Genomic DNA, 18,347 nt, shown 5'->3' with positions numbered 1-18,347 from the left:
TTATGTGAGTGTGTACCGTGAAAAGTACCCAGGGAGGTCGGTAGCACACTTTAGGTAGATAGATGTTATCAGAAAGGCACAGCTGAAATACAGGGCTATGCTTGGGTCTAGTATGACTGGGAATTCTGGGTTCGTATGGCAGGGGACACGGACGCCCAACGGGGGAACTGGATGCAGATTTCTGGCATATACAATGGGCCCAGCAAAATTTGGCTAATAATTTTTACGGCTAGTGGTTTGCCGATTGTTTACAAGCTCTTTCAAGGGTGCCACACCAGGAGAGGGGTGGGAGGTAAAAGCAAAGTTCAGAGTAGCCAAGGCGGCCCTGTTGGGACGACAACAAAGGGTTGTGTACAAGGGAACTGTGTAAGTTCCGACACAAGTGCTCTAATTGCTCAGGCAGACACCCAGGGTTGCCTGCTTTGGGGCGGGTGGTGCCGGTTATGCAAAAGCCTACGGACAGCATCAAGGGGCACAGGGTGGACAACATGGGGTCCCACAAGAGCAGCACTATGGTCAAGCCAGGAGTTTAAGGTCTGGTAGGGATTGGCAGGGATCTGGAGGGAAGGGCTGGTACCACCTGCATGAACTTACTTCAGTTCTGATATGATAACCATCATCATACTTGTGTGTCAGGCGGACATCCATTGGTCAACTGCTTTGGCTGAGGGTCCAGTTACAAATCAAGAAATGGCCGTCACAGGGGGCCTCAGGTGAGCAGCAAGGGGTAGCAACAGGTCAGCAGCATGGGCAGGCCGCAGGCTACAGGATAGGTAAGGGGGACAGGGTTCTAGGGAGAAGGGCCCACACACCCATTACTCTGCAAACACTTGAGTTTGGCTCTCCCGTTGTGACAGGACTGATGATGCAGGGTTCTTGCTCCAGGTTGTAGAGACTGTTTCAAACTTGGCTTTGATGGCCCTAGGGTGCACCACTGGGCAGCTAATTCGAAGTCTGAGAGCGAGCATCCACAAGCAGTCAGGGAAAAGTCAAGTAAAGGGTACAGAAAGGTATGATGAAGGGCCCCTTTGAGAATTGCCCATTGTAGCACCTCATAGTGTCTACATTCGGGGTGGTTCCTAAAAAAGAACGTGGTCAGGTTAAGCTTATAGAGGAGAAATTGGATGCATTGGCGGAGAAAACATGATGCTTGAGCCTCCCTCCCATTGGACGTTGGAGATAGATATTGGAGGCTGTGATAGACCGGTGCTGGGGAGGTGGGCCGCCATGTTACATATAGAGGGATACAAAAGTATTCTTGGCACTGATGTCTTTCATATTCTCAAAGGCAGTGAGCAGTGCTTAAAGAGAGGACTAAGGATTACTATGCCATTACTATGCCAGTTCTGTTATAAGGAACATATTTTGAGCACTGATGGTACTGAAGGTCATACAAAAAAATATGAATGAGGTCCGACAGTGGATGTAAAACATCCAAGAAGGTTTTGGGACAAAAACACCCCCACAATCAGTGCAATTGGTGTGATGGGTGGAACTCTTGAGGAAATGACCTACAGTTAAAGAGGAACTGATTCTCCTACCAGTGAAGGAACCATGCATACTGAAATCCTATGGCCTAATACACAGAGAGTGTGTAAAGCTTAAAAAGAAACAGTACGATTGACTGGAACTGAAAAAGGGGACTGTGGCCCATGCTGCAAACTGCCACCCAATGCACTGTCTTATATAAAGAGATTGGGCATAGAAGAGGCAATTCACTACAAATGGAAGCTCTATGTACAACTTTCCACAGTAATGGGAAGGCACTCCAAATAAAAGGCAATAGAAACAGAGGAAGACACCTTTGAGCAGAAGTGGATAGCACCCTCACCTACCGCCAGTTCAGACAGGAAGGCAGATCAGGAGGATAACTGGAATCTAGCCTGCCCCCAAAAAGCCACCAGAGACGCCCTTGAACATAACATAGATACAATGGTGGGCATCTGATTATTGTGAGATGACCAATACGGAATGGCGGAGTGGATTAGTAAAACTGAACTTGTGATCTCTTATCTGATACTTTTCACTGAGGGTCTACAGGGGCAAGTGAAATTTCTGGTCGAAAGAGTGTGACTTCTGTAATATAGGGCTCAAGGTGCACGCCCAAAAGAATAACATCAGATTAGTGAGCTTCCCTGAACGAATTGATTGGAAATGTATGGCTACATTTCTAGGGAATAGGCTGATACAAGTATGGGCCCCTGAGAGAATGGCGCCCTTCCTCGGTCAGGACACAGTCCTCATGATCCTGACAAGACCTCACCCCTCCGCATCCCTATCCTGGGGCCTCAGCCAGGCCAGTCATTGCTAGACTTCTCCAATAGTGGATTCGGGACTGCGACGAATGCACAAAAAATGAGAAATCGCCACAGTACATCAATTCCCATACTTTATGGGGGCAAAATATACCATGCTCTTTCTGGATAGAGAATTATAACTGAAGAAAGAACAAGGTTTTTCACAGACCCATATAAAATGTGGGAGTGGATAGACTAAATTAAATGGGGACAAAGTCTGAATAGACGAACTAGGAACCCAGTCACAACGCAACAAAAGGGGCATCACCACTGGAGTGTTATAAGGATTTTCAAGAGATCAACCCCAAAAAGATAAGGAAAGTTCAGACTCTGCTTCTGCCAAACTTCAGAATGAATCTCCAAACTGCAGAGTCATAACTGATGAAGCTGATGGATCAGGAATGGACACCAGCCACGAGGATTACTGGATTCAACAAAAGGGACATGCCCAGAATCACGCTGAGTTCAGTAGATTACATAATTTAGAAGAGGCCTACAGATCATGGTTCTGGATGAATCCATAAGGCACCTCCCCAGACTAAAAAATATCTAAAGGAGAAGGGTGTAGCTGTGGTAGAGTAAAACAAGTGAAGTATAGTAGGGTAGTGTGTTGGCTGAATGTAACAGGGCACCAATAAGATCTTCCTCGTGTCCACAAAGAGGCTGAGTCCATACCCAGAAGAGAACGCTGAGATAAGTGACGGAGGGAGAAGAGAGCGGTCGAAACCTGTGGAGGCGAATGGAGAACGGTAGGAAGCGTTGAGACCTGCTGAGGAGAATGACGAACAGGAGAAAGCTCACATGAAGACTGACAAGGAGGCGAGGGATGAGGACCTAGAGAAGAAGACCACAGTCCTGAGGGATGAGGAGGACAAGAACAGCCATGCAGAGGTTGAGGTCTACCCAAGGGCAGGCACTCCAGACGAGGCACCTGTGGCTCGCCAGAGGGGCCACGGCTACAGGCAAGTGACCCGAACGACCGGGAGGCTGTAGCTTTACACCCAGGTGTTCTTTTTAGGCATATAACATGGTCCACAATCCTTAGTGGGAGGGACCGGTTGTTTCGCTACTTTCCCCCTAAAGACAGGTTTTTGATTTTGAAATCAAGGTAGTATGTATGAAAATAAAGTTACTGATCTAACGCACTCGTTTGTCCACCTGAGTGTTCGACATGTTTCAGCCCCTATATACCCAACCGGGTCGGGGGCTTTCTTCAGGACATGTGATAATATGAGGTTGCTAAATTGGCAGCCGTGAAAGGTAGGTCATTAACTTACCTTTCTTCTATAGTCCTTATCAGTCATTAGTACCTATAACTTTGGTCCCCAATTGCGGGCTTCCTCGGGGGATTGGCAGACGTATTAACCTGACGGTACCGGTTTCTGTGACCTGTGCCCACTCTGAGAACGGGGAGTGGCAGCTTGCAAAGGAAACGCGAGGGGAGCAGGTCCAAAGAGACTCAGCGTCGAAGACACACTATCACCATTTTTGGGAAAAGAGTAATTGCCCGCATTTGAAAAAACAGCAGACAATTTAAAAGAGTATAACGTGTAAAAAAAAAAAGGTAAAGACCAGATAAAGATGACAGCTGCCGTTATGCTCGCAGAAAAACACCCTCCAGGCTCGAAAGCAGAGCAGTCAAGCTGCCAACTTGTCTTCTTTATTGGTTATGATAAAGGCAGCAAGGGAAGGCAGACGATATATCAGAATCACTTGCGTGCAGTTAATGCTGCGCAGGGATTTCAACTAACATGAGATATGGACCGTGACTTAAGATGCTTTTTTCTGCTTTTCTAGGGAAAAATGCCTGCTGTACAGAATTTCATTAGGAAAGTAAGCCGGTATTAGATGTTGGAATGTAACATTTGTATCCCTCTATATATTGTGGCGGCCAATTTTTCAATGGGCATCTGCTGAATAGGTTTATCTGCTACCTTTAGTAAGCTTCATAACGCAAAATAATGGCAATGAGGGGCACCCGAGTTTCCCATATCCCACGGATATTTATTGAGCTTCAGCTGAATGGGGCTCCCTTCGAATGTCTGGGGGCCCACCTGTGCTCCAGGGGCTGCAGAGGCCTGCCTTCCACCCCTGCTTTTAACCCTTCACTATTACTTATATTCGGGTGTTGCTTTCGTTGGTCGTTGGTCCACGCAGTCTCTGCCCTGTAGGGGAATGCTTGCGTCCTTTCTCTATTTTTCCTTTATCTCTAGCGAGAGTGTGTTTATTTTTGCAGTATCACTTTTGATGGCCTCACTTTTTAGCTCTCTTTTATACGTGAGCTTTGTAAGTTCCCTGGAAGAAATAAACAATCGCTTTTTTTTATGATCACAGCCTTCTCTCCTGAACTAACCCCTTCTTTAAATTTAGTTAGACCCTCTTCTAGTTCGAGTGCTCTCTTTATATCAGTCGACCTTAATGTGTACCTATTTCTAGGCACTCTCGAGGAAAGTGTACAGTGCACACGAAAGGGCTGGGGCACAGTAATTCTGCATGCGGGTGGACTTCTTGGGCACTCTCTGCTGTTTTCTCTGCTGTTTAGAAAATGGGGTTTCTTTAAAGCTGTTAGTAATACTGGCACTATTATCTACATTGATAGTGTTAAAGATGTGTTTTGTTGCCTTAGCCACTGATGCCGAGTTCTGCTGCTCGCTCATCCATGGATATCTACCTCGAGCCCCGTTACACTCCCCGCATCGTCCTTGTACTCTTTCTGGCTCCTCTGCTTCCTTTGCCCGACATGGACCTGCATAGGACAACTCATGTCCCTGCCGGAGCCGCCCCAGAGGAATATGCAGCCTTAGCAAGTGAAATTACAGAAGAAGAAATAATAAGACAAATAAACAAATGAAGGAACGGGAAGGGAGGAGGACTGAATGGGATCCCAGGCATTCTTTATAACATACGATTCACGATGTATCCAAACTGACTAAAATAAACAATTTCTGATTCTGCTCGCATATGCCGGTATATCATATCTGTTTGTGCTGTAAAGTCTCTTAAATAAACAAATTCTGCTCGCATATGCGCTCCTTAAAGAAACACAATTCCCGATTCCCGATGTATCCCGATTTACGATGTAATCGTTAACGATGTATAAGGAAATGCGATGCACTTGCATGCGTCCTGATGACATGCGATGTGATGTCGTCTATGATGTAACAGCCGGGATGCAATGTCAGCGCGATGCGATATATCCGATGTAAGCGGTGCTTCCCCTGGGAAACCACATCAATGCAATACCTGGAGATCTGTTTATATAGATAAGAAACTATTTACTAAATGAGAATATAAGAGCAGCCATTATGGCACTGAGAGCCAAGACAGCCTCCTGGAAAATGCTACCAATATAAATGGCTGGGAGAGAGGGCATTAAAAAAAATTGTGTTTTTTACCCATTGACTGTAATACTTCAAAACTCTTGTCATTAGTGATTCCCAGAGAGTGGTTCTGAGAAATGTCCATACTGTCTCTTATGGTAGTACCCCCTGTATGCCCAGGCACAGCAGCACATACTAGAATAACATATGCTCAAGCGCATACTTATATACCAGCATTTTCAAATTTGCCCAGGACAACATATATCCCAAAGACAGACTAATATGACTGGACACAGCTTGATCTTCCAATATGCAACAAAAGTCAAAACTCTTATTTCCAGACACAACCAGTATGTTCAGAAATAGGCTCTGGTGTCTAACACCGCATATTTTATAAAGCACACACTCAAATGTTCATCACAGGATCAAACACACAGAAAACCATTATAGGTATGCTAAGTATTCCTTCATATGAAGGTACAGATACATATACCAGTAAAGTCACATATGTCCTTCGCCTCCATGTACAAACAGGTACAGGTGCAATGAATATAGTGGTAGAATGCACCTCCTCATAATGATAATTTGTTCTAGCTTTTCCATATCATGATTAGCGTGCAAACTGCTGCCGTGGTCTGTCCCAGAAATCATGGATATAATATGGTAGATTATTTGTGCGGCACGACCTTGCACGTCATGCCGTTGCACAGCCTTGAGCGAGATACTTTTTCTTACCATAAACCTCAGTTCATAATTTTTTCCTTGTTTAATCCATACATTTATTCTTTGTTATTCCAAACTTTATATATTTTTTTATGATCACTCCAATTGTAGCGTTAATCCACAATAAATCATTTTTTCAAATGCCATAAACATGGCCATCGGCCTTATCAGTGGCACGTCGGAATTAACAATTCGTCCTGGGTGGCCTCATGCTTTAAAACACAATGCATTTCGGGCTACTTAGCCCTTCGTCAGGGGTAACTGAAAAGATAAGTTGGAACGTAAACATTCTACTTAACACACCTCAAAATGCCTTTTTTATCTAATTTTAAATTGTGCTGTTCAAAGGCGTGCTATTTAAACAACATAAACCCATGAATCAGTGCCTTATAAAAAAAAAACGTGAACAACAAAACCAATCACCTCCTCCGCATTCACTCCGATCACCATTACTGCTCCCTTCATCGCCATAACATTCCCAACCGAAATTCCACACGTGAAAATCATCTATTTCAAAAAGTACCCCTGACCCTGTGACCAGTTTAACCTTGAACCTTAAAGAGATATGTTCCTGGCCACTCAACTTAATAGTGTGCTCCTTGTTCAAAATAATAATAAGCACTAATTCCACCCACCCAAATGAATACCCCAATTCAACAATGAGGCGGGTATTCAATTGGGTGGGTTGAATTGGTTTCAGGCAGACACCAGCGCTGCTCTCTGAGCTCTTCTTAGAGCTGTCCTTACCTTGGCCATAGAGGACTGGGAGCTGGAACAAAGTAGGCTAGTTAGGATCCAACTTTCATACACAACTGGTAGGCGGGAGATGTAGATCCAGTGTATGAAACAACAACCGATGTACGGTGGTTCGCCTTTCAAGTTTCCTTTCCATAGTCTTCTCCAAAAACAGTCTGTGTAGAGTGAAGCACCTCACATCTGGATTGTCTACGTCCTGGAGGACCCTCAACATAGGCACAAAGAGGAGTCAGGCTTGTGCACCTGGATGTCTCCAGCTCACCTGAAGAAGTAATTGGGGCAAGACAAAGTCAGCCCTCTTCTGAAGGTTTCACCCCATTTCACAAGAAAGTCTGCAGTCCCACCCCTCACCCTTAATATCCACCTAATTCAGGAAGACTAATCAGCAGCTCCTTTTGAACAAAAGGTGTCATAGATGCCTCATAAAGGAGCCCTTTCTCCTCTACCTTCACTTTAGTGACTAGGTCTCCTCCCTCCAACTACCGGAAGTTGGGCAATATACGTCCACTGTCTGGGTGCACAGTCCCCACCTCCATCTTGTGCAAGGCCAGATCTGTTGCATCCAAAATTAATCCCACTGGTCTCTATCACTCTAGTTCATACACATTAGGCATGTACCATACAGCCTACACACATCTACACGCCTATAACACAATTGAGATCTTAGCACAGTTCTGGGTAAGTCCATAAATGCTGAACTTTACATGAATGGGACTGAAGGTCTCCACTCTTGTGACTCAGATGAAAAGGTCTGGTTACGCTACTGATTCTCAAAACACAGTACGCTGCCACCAGTGCTCTATATGCTAAAACCATGACTGGGATAATAGCCCATTGTCAAAAGATTAGGGCATGATGGCTGTCCTCCTCCATGCCACAGGAGAAGCCCAGGACGGGTGCATAGTCAGGGACAGGCAAATGCCTTTACACACACACCAGATTAGTGCGACGCTAGCGCCTACAATTAACCAGATGTTATTCTATCTTATAAAAATTTATAAAGAGCTACAAATCACACCCGGAGGTGTATCTCGGTGCTCAGCCTGGTCAAGCCCCGCATCCAATCATTAAAATAACCAGGAGGCATATTATCAAATAACGGTGTTAAAATTATCGCCGCTTTAGCGTCAGGAAACTGAACTGACGCTAAAGCGGCGATAATGGGCTTGATAATATGCCCTTGAGAATTCCAATAGAAGCCCATGTTCTGTGTTAACATGGGCTTCTAATGGCATTCTCTACGGCATATTATCAAGCCCAATATTGCCGCTTTAGCTGCAGTTTCCTGACGCTAAAGTGGCGATAATTTTAAAGCCGTCCCTTGATAATATGCCCCCAAGTTTTTAGAAGTCTGTTAAACTGGGTGAAATCCAAGCAGCTGTGCAGATTGACAGGAAGTTGATTCCATGCCCTTTGAGCCATATAAGAGAAAGCTGTTCCTCTATGTCTTGAGGCACATATCTGAGGAGTGACTAGCAGAGTCTTATCAAAAGATTTTAGAGTACGTACAGGACGGTAATGACATGGTTTGTCCTTCAAATACAGAGGATATTTGCCTAGCAGTGCTTTGTGGACGACACAACATATCTTTAAAAAAATGTGCTTTCTGATCGGAAGCCAGTAGAGGGAACTAAGGATAGGGGCCGAAGGAGAGGCTGCAGGGAGATTACAGACTAGCCGGGCACCTGTATTTTGTATGGCCTGATGTTTTGAAAGAAGGGTGTTGTTAGCTGCCATAAGCAAGGCATTGCTGTAATTCAGACGACTGATAATAAGTCTGGAACAGCGTTTTCCTGGCAGCAACAGAAAGCCAAAGAAAAATTTTCTTTAGCATACTCATGGCACCAAAACATGTCCCTCTAGTTGAGGCTACAGACTTTTCTTGAACAGTTCATGTTCCCTTTGTACCTCTACAGTTTCTGCAGATTGGCTGGGATAAGGGGTAATTCCCAATTCCCTAGGCCACCAATCGAAGGACCAAAGATTTTGCACCTTACCAATAGCAAGACCTCTGTCGCCTCATTATTCAACTGAAGACAATTCCTGGATATCCAAGCAGCAATCTCTCTCATACAATTTTGGATGTGATGCTCGGTATTGTCAATGTCCTGTTTCATAAAGATGATTAGCTGCGTATCATCGGCATACAAGATTATTTCAAAACCATAGGTTTTAACAATCTGTGCCAGGGCAGCCATATAGATGTTAAACAATGTTGGGCTCAACGATGAGCCTTGAGGAATTCCGTTGTGTATTTACATGACTCTGAAGTATTTTTTCTAGTAACGGAAAAAGGAAAACAGGGCTATATTGGCTCAGATTTTTGGGGTCCCATTACGTTCTTTTTGGTATAGGAAAAACAAAAGCGGTCTTCCATGCCAAAGGTACCTTTGCGAATTCCAAAGAGAGGTTGAATAAAGACAGCACCAGATACAATCAGCGGTTAGGGGTCAGGGGGCAAGAGGCGGTAAGTAGATTATTCCTGATAACCATGCAGGAGTCATTCCTGCGCGAACACTCATGAACAAGAATTTGCCAAGTCTATGAAGCCCATTAATGGCATTTTTATATCACCACCACTACCCTATAAGCCCAGTAAAATTGCTCATACTATACAAATTCAGACTCCACGGACAACCTTAATTGCCCAGAGTAGAAAATGTGCTTTATCTGAATGGTCTCCTCAGATTTTTCCCATTTCTCTGGACCCTCTGATTGCTGGTATTAGGACTCTGAATTTTGACACTACTGTTCATTAAAACAGTCAGCACGCTCTTGCCCTAAAAGTTTATTAGTAAAATCGGTTTCACCCAATTAGTCTATTTAACTTTTCTGAAGAAACACAGAAGATGGCACGGAAAATGTAAATGTAGCAATGGCATGGAAGTTAAATAATATATATGTGGGCAGCAGTGTGTACTTGCACATCCCACAGATGCCAGGGAGGGCTTCTCCTGTTCATTTCCAGAACCCTCCAAAAGAGCCAGATTCCAGTCGCAGTGGGAGAGAAATCTATTCTGGATCCAGTCAGTTGGAAGGTTAGGTCAACTAAATAGAGTGGCCAAGAGGCAGAAGATATAACTGCCTGGTGGCTGAAGGGTTCTTCCATAATGAAACAGGGGCTTCTGGTGAATTTGACCTTAAGGCAAGGAAGATGGCCTTCAAAAGGAAGAGGAGGCAGGGGGGGGGGGTATGAGAAGTTGTTAGGACTGGAAGGCAACATTTCTTTACTCACTGGCTAGTACACAGGATAAATCGGATGCTTCAACCACCACATCTGACAAACAATCCTCGACCTGAGAAGACTCAGCTGTAAAAGAAGGCCCTCCTTGAAAATTATACCTGTGCATCCTGCTAGAAGACTCATCCAAAGACTTCTAACTCCTGCTTACACCAAGGGACTGGGCCTACTTTTTGTGGATCCAGTGGTATGCTCTTGTTTGCTTGCTTCGGTGATACAAAAAGCAGACTCCTTGAAATCAACCAAGACTAGGCACCGCAGGAGACCGGGCTAAAGAGAAACCTGGTGTCATAGAAGCCTACTCTGAAGAGTTAGGGTCTACAGGACTGATTTGAAGGACATTTCCAGGCAGCTGGAGATAAGAGTGACATTTTTTCAGCCTGTGTAGGACCAGGGCAAGATGATGAGACTTGCCACGGAAAGTAACTCTCTAGGCAGGCAAAGAAACCAACTTCATCTGGCTCAGAGCTTTTTGGTGCACTGAAAATGGGTTCAGCAGAGCTTTGTAGTAAAGATATCTAGCCTCGGCTAGACCTTCCTAGTTACAGCTTTCAGCTCTGTTCCTCTGGAGGATATCAACTTCATTAAAAGTGACAAAGTCCATAGCTAAAACCTTTGACTAGAGTGCAGATTCATAAACCACTCTCAGGGGCCATCAAATTCAACTTTATCTCACTTAGCGGTTTTGCCACCAAAACCAATAGCTTCAGGGGTACCCCAACATGGACATGTAGGATTTGAGTGACTCAGCCTTGGATCTTGCCCTTGTGGAAGATTTTGAATTCCATTTCAGTGGCCAAGTCTGAAGGTTAAAACTTTGACCAGGTAAACACCCTACTTGTATCTGACCTTTAATCCATTGCTGTTTAACTAGATATTACACCTAAGTCCCATCAACCACAAACCTATTTTTCAGTGGTGTTTTACTTTTTTTAGGAATTTTATTTAAAAAAAAAATTCATACAGCTGATTTCCCTAAACCTATTCTGATAATCTTGGTGTCTTTCTCTCATTAATTGTTTGTTTTTCTAAATTGGTTTGAGGATTTTATTATGCTGTGTTCTTTACTTTAAAACTGTTGGTTCTGCTTCAATTTAACCACTTCTCTGGAGAGTGCATGCTGCTTGTACCACAGCTACCAGGGAATGAGCAGGGATACTCTCACAACTGTGGTTTGGCCTAGCCAGATAGCCTTTAAACTGGCTGGGGTAACCCTCTCCCAAATAAATAAGCACATTACTGACACTTTCATTACTCTTGCTTCTGCCCCCTCATGCTGAAGAAACTCCCTCAATCAGGAGAGTTCTTGATTTCATCTCCCCCGTGCCTAAACATCTATGACTCGTGTGGTGCCTAAACCCAGTTCTTTATCAGCAAACATTCCCTTTTAATACCCACAGGTATCCAGCAATTTACTGGGGACATTTTCCGAAAAAGAACAAGCACTGGCGTTGCCAATAGGTTTCGCATTTGGAAAGTTGGAGATATTGGTTTTGTAAATGACATTTTATATTTATATATTGTTATTGACAATGCCAATAACGATATATAAATATAAAATGTCATTTACAAAACCAATAGCTCCAACTTTCCTACTGCGAGACCTATTGGCAACGCCAGTGCTTGTTATGTTAGGACCTCCATGCTGAGCTCCCCCTGTCCTCCTCCCGACCCCGATGCAGCTTGCTGGAAGCATGCAGAAGACCTGTTCCTGTTCTGTCTGATGGAGACAAATTATGGACATGTGTTTAGTCTTCAGAGGTGCCTGTGAAAGGAGAGCATACCTTTCAAATCTGCTTTGCAGAATAACCTGACTTTGTTCCAAAAACAGAGACATGTATTTAAAAATAAGAAAAGTGTGGGGACACTGGGGCAGTCCACTGAAAACTGCGACTGTCTGGGGAAATCCGCGAAGTGTGGCCACCCTATGGGTTGGGTTAGGGTGGGAAGGACGTAAACAGCTCTGGCAAGTGCCACGCATCTTTTGTTGGAATCAGGCTTTATAGGTCAGGTCCCCGAAACACCGTAAGAATGGAGATTGTCACTCAAAGCAGCGGAGCATGTAATCTGCCTCAGTACCTTCCTTCACGTAACAGTAACATATTGCCTGCTCATTCGCTATTGTCAATGGAAGGTGAGCCTTCATGCTGTGCTGATCATGCCGGTATTCTGGTTCGCTCCAGACACAGGGAATGGCGTCGATCGGCACCGAACAGAAGCTGATCTCCTATTGGACAAGGCCTAAGAGTTGTATGAAGCAATGTGAGGACCGGTAAGGCTTAAGACACTATGCGATGTTCTGGGCAGGGCAGCTTCATGGCCTGGAGCGAACTACAGTACCTGCTCTGTGGTAACCTGTGCACGTCATCTCTGACAAACGGCTTACTGTGAGCAGCACCCCTGGCACGAGCCTAAGGAGCAGTTAGCAGCAATAATGAACATGCTGGTCGTTACTTTCCTCTGTGCAAGACCAGCAAACACCAACCGTGTAACGCACATACGCTAGGGTTTCAAAAATAGTATTAAAGCTGTATATAATTGCAGCGTGGGCGATATGCAGCTGTCACATAGGATTGTTCCTGAAAGGTATTTTGCAGCTGCTGCGGTCCCTTCTGACGCCAACGCAAGTACTTCTAGCCCTTACATTTCAGCAACACATTATTATCTAGGTCAAGAGACCATCTAAAAAAAATTTAACTGCAAGCTACGAAATGCAACAGTTTCAAATCCTTGAGGTGGCAGAAGTGGACCTTGACTGGTGCTCCGATCTCAATCTAAAGCTAATTTCACAGAAGAAATTGAATACGTTTTTGTTTGTAGGTCCATTTAAAAAAATAAAATGAATATAAGCCAATTCATAAATATGCATGTTAAAATTCATTTTCCTGTGGACGGGAACGTCACTCAAACTAAATGTATCTTTCTTTATACGCAATGCCCCTATTATCAACACCTAGCTGCCAGGTGGCCGTCTTGGATGAGCAACACCCTGTAGCAGTAATACATGTATAACTGATAGTGTAGAGGGGGGGGGGTGTATGTGTGGGCATGTACAAGTCATGCTGTAGGGGACCGGCTCGGTCCTCATAGCGTGGGTCAACCCTGTCAGACCCAGACAAGCACTATCTTTGTGAGGATCGTTCCACAAAGTGGGTTTAGGTACTTTTGAGCGAGTTATCAAAAAACCTAAAAGGGCAGTTAGGTTTGCCTCGGTCCACTTTTTAACCTACCCTACTATCAAAGCGCGCGTGGAGTTAGAATAGTGATTGCAAACTTCATTGCGGTCAATGACCGGTCCCCCTAATAATAGGTATGGGGGTGGTTGGGCGTATGAGTGAGTGTCTGCGTTTTAACTTCTTGCTTCTGTTTGCCATAGCGCCACTGAAAGGGTCACATATGTAAGGCAAACAAATGACACGCAAGACTCCACTAGAAAAAAAAAAGTCACACTCCCTAATGTGAAAAATGTGGCAGTTGTGCATTAAGGGAAAGCTCAAGGCAACGTTCTCGTCACAGGAGTCCGGATCGGGCAGAAGGCTGTCGGAATGACAGCAATACCATTAGCAGCCACATGAGGTCACTAGCCTGCCGTATGACACGAAAAGTGCTTCCCATGAACAAAATATCGATCTTGTGTCATCAGCAAGCGTTGTCTCGTTTTGAAATGTCATTTTGACTCAGTTCTTGAGGTCAGTCAGCTCCTCGATACTTAAAAAGGAGTGTATGCACTTTACATCAATAAACTAACCTAAAATGTTATCATGTTTCTGGTGGGGGGGCGGGATGCGCGTGCTTGTGTGGTCACGTGACCCGCTTTTGTGGTCACGTGACTCACATGCACTGTGGAAAAATCGCAGTGGTTTGACGAGTCGAATCGAGCACTTGAATTTTCGCCTATTACATTCGCAAGCGAATGATAATAGGCGAAACCTAAAAAGCTTTCACTATTAGCCTACTCAAAGCAAATTGAAAGCTGATGAGGGACAAGGTGCAGGAACCTCAAAGCCTTGTATACATTCTGTCCCTGTTGCGGTAATCACAAAGGTGACAGGGGAATTAAAAGGTGTGACAAAGGGTTGCAGTGAGTTTGGAGTTTTGATCCCTTATTCTGATCAATGGCCCCTAGATTTTTATGGCTATGCAAAGTACCCAACTGTGACCCCTTCTCGTCTTTAACTCCATGGCTGCTAAGGCAATTCCCCTCCTGTGCTGGGAATTGCTTATTTTCATTGTTTTATGACGAGCTGGGCTCGTCATCAGTGTATGAGGAGGCTACACCATGACGAGCCCAGCTCGTCATCAGCTTGGAAGGGGTTAAGGACAAGGAAGTGAGATCCAATGAGCACAAGTTACACATCTCTTTTTCAGCTATATTTCCCTTCCAGGTGTTTCGCCTATTGTAGGAGTCTCATCAGCTGTATTATTAAGGCTGTTACCAGAGGTGTCTGACCGTTTCACTTTTTTTGCCGTTTTATATAGCGTGTCTGGCCATTTCCCTTTTTTTGCTTTTTTTTTGCAGTTTTATATTGCGCAAACTCGACCCGAAGGCATCAGAGCACTTTACATGAGTACCAGTTGCATTACAGATGGACACATTAAATTTTAGGCAGGGCGGGGATTAAGTGATTTGCCCAGATTCACAGGATGCTTGAGCTCCCCGCCACACTTGAACCTGGTTCCTCAGTTTCAGAGTCGCCCGCCCGAGCCGTTAAGCCACACCCTCTACTATCACCGGCAAAAAGTCATCGATCCTGGTAAAAAGATAAATTAATGAGCACGATGTATTACTTTTCATGGTAGCCTATCCGCTCCTTCTGCTCAGACTCATTTAAGAATGTAGGTTCGGGAGTAGCATGTAATAATGTCCATCTCAAAATCCAAACAACCGTACAAGAAGCGCATTTACTAAACAATATCTCAAACATGAATAACTTTCTTTCCAAGGTCTGCAGGGGAATCAATATGTATCACATAAAAGCCTTACTTTCAATCTCTTAAAAAGGGAAGCACATCTTCACATTCCATGCATGACATCCACATATCAAGACATTTTCCAAGGAAACATACACAAGAATCTCTTTGGACAATAAAGCTTTAAACGTAAACACACTTCTGTTATTGGAAATACTTGGACTAGATCTGATTCTGATACTTTACTGCAACCTTAGTGAAGCAAGAAATTATGAACACTATAGTTACATAACATAATAACAACTGCTTCTCTCGTGGGCTGTATGTTTGTTGCCTGTGTCACCGAGGATACTGCTAACAGATTTTATCTGCATCACAAATCTCTTTGGTGTATTGTCCTTTGTGTTAGGTTGGCAGTCTTATATGCAGTGCACATACATTTTGTAGTCATGTGTATTTTACCAGGCGTAGGACCGACTAAGCCATAGTGACAGCTCTCTAATCATTAATATGTGAACATTGTTCAGCTGGCTTGCACATTGCACCATGTAGGGTTTACCTCAAGAAATACATTATTTTACAATTCATGCTTAGAATTACAATGCTGTATCTTGAAGGACGCAGCAACAGCCCCTCGTTCTCTGTTCCTGTGAGGGAACCAGCCAAACATTTGGATTGTTTTACTGTTTGTCTTGCAGGTGTCAAGATTTGGTCTGTCTCAGCTCCTAAGCTATGGGTGTTCTTAAATTATTTACATAGGGTGAATGGGAACCAGCACCTCATGAACACACTCAACGCAGAGACTGGGCTGCTGTTTAATTGTCCGAGAGTCGATGGTTGGGTGGAACCCGGCACAGTGGTGGCCTTAGGCATGTCCAAGCTGTGCAACTGCACAGGGCCACCAAACCCCAGGGGCCACCACACCAATATATATCCTTAATATAATAATCCTCTGAGGATGGATACATATTTGTGTGGCAGCCCCTGGCAGGGATTTGGCATCCTACGGCTCTGTTCCACTTCCAAACACCCTGAACCCCCCCGCCCCCCCCGTCTTCACTGGCCTCAGCGCTCTGCCCCACCCAGACCCCCTCTTCCGGGCCCCCTACCTACGCTCCCTGCCCAGGGCCGCCATGAGCCTAGAGCCGCCCCTGCCCGGCATCACTCTTAAAGGCATGACGACTGTGGTCCTCACTCTAGGGAGAAGAGCGAGACATGTGGTCAACTCAAAAGTGAGCCTCCCCTAAAATAATAAAAGCAACCCTTGTCTCAAAGAAACCTAACGATGATCATTTGGTCCCACTGCGTGTAGCAACTGCTGCTGGCGGTTGTGTTTCAACTCCAACTGCCCATTGTACAAACACACACACATGCTCCCCGCATTGTAACCAGTCTGCCCATCAGCCAATCGAACATGTACACATTGAACACTGCAAATGTACCCCTAAAGTCCAGTGAAGCTTACACGCCCTCTCTGTGCTTCAACTCCAACTGCCCATTGTACAAACACACACACATGCTCCCCGCATTCTAACCAGTCTGCCCATCAGCCAATCGAACATGTACACATTGAACACTGCAAATGTACCCCTAAAGTCCAGTGAAGCTTACACGCCCTCTCTGTGTTTCAACTCCAACTGCCCATTGTACAAACACACACACATGCTCCCCGCATTCTAACCAGTCTGCCCATCAGCCAATCGAACATGTACACATTGAACACTGCAAAGGTACCCCTAAAGTCCAGTGAAGCTTACACGCCCTCTCTCATTGTGCAACTGCCATGTGTTCAGTTATATCCATCTACACTACAGTTTTGGAATAATGTCTACAAAAACACTGTCCAAAGAGAATCCCAATTTACACAATCAGCCCTGTTAGGTATATCCACTCTGTTTAACAGGAGTGCTGTAAATACACTTACCTCTGCCTAGTGAAACAACAAAGGGGCTCTGTGGAAGGAGGGTTGGAGTACAGTAGACCAGCATTTCCCAAACTGTGGGTTGCGACCCACTTGTGGGGCGCCAGCGGATTTCAGGTGGGTAGCAAAAGAGCATCAAATAAAGATGTTTTTAAATTCTGTGTTTATCGTTTCACATTTACTGAACTTTCAAGACAGAGTTCAATGGTCAGGATAGTTTTCTAACAAATAGCTCTTCTTATGTTTTAACATGGGGATTGGTGTTTACAACGCCTCTCACTCTGCAGTGAGAGAAAGAACAGTAAAGCGAATTATGTGACAAGCGTGCAAGGGTGCACGGAGTGTGAAAAGAAAGGCTGTAGGAAGTCATTTTTTGTAACACACAACAAACTAAATGAACTGTATACATTTAGCAGGTAAGAAGGCAAAACTGAAGCACATTTGTTGTAATTATGAAGTGTGATGAAAACAAAGATTTTAATAGGATCAAATCAAGCCACTTTCCTGGATGATAAATATTCACAGAAACCCTATTTCCACACATTATCATTTGTGTGCAGCATGTTCTTTCTCTGAAAATGTAAAAAATTAACAGTTTGAAACTGTATGTCTGGAGCGGTGTGGTCTGGCCTTGGTATAGCGGGGTCACGCCACCATGCCTCCTTGTTTGGCCGGCTAAATACGGTGCCTGATCCCGGCATTCTGTAGACTGCGGGAGAATCTGCAGCACTGTTGAGTTCTCTTCCCTGGTCCCTCATTTACTGAGGCAAGCTGGGCCTACATCACGAGGGAAAGCCGCTGCCCACAGTGGGGCAAGGCACCCGACCTGGCTGGCGAGCAGCAGTTTGCCCCGCCCTGACAAACTTCCTCTTTTTAGCCGCTGCTCCAGCGGGATGGTGGATGCCCTATGACCAGTCCCACCCACTGTGCCCACCAACTACTACACACGGCCCTGACAATAGACCTGCCATTAGCACTACCTTGGCAGCAATGGCATCTGTGCCATTGGGAGCACACTGGATCAGCGGCTCAAAGAGACATTGCGACCCGCTCTCGAGTAGCAGCAACTATGAGCCTGGGCCTTCTGTCTAAGCCCGCCCCAGGGCGGATTCTGACTGTTGCCTGTTCAACCACACAGCCGGCCAACCCATGGGTGATCCTAGGGCCTGGGGCTTGCA

The sequence above is a fragment of the Lissotriton vulgaris genome, chromosome 6, assembly GCF_964263255.1.
Source record: "Lissotriton vulgaris chromosome 6, aLisVul1.2, whole genome shotgun sequence".
NCBI lineage: Eukaryota > Metazoa > Chordata > Amphibia > Caudata > Salamandridae > Lissotriton > Lissotriton vulgaris.
This window is presented reverse-complemented; position numbering follows the sequence as displayed.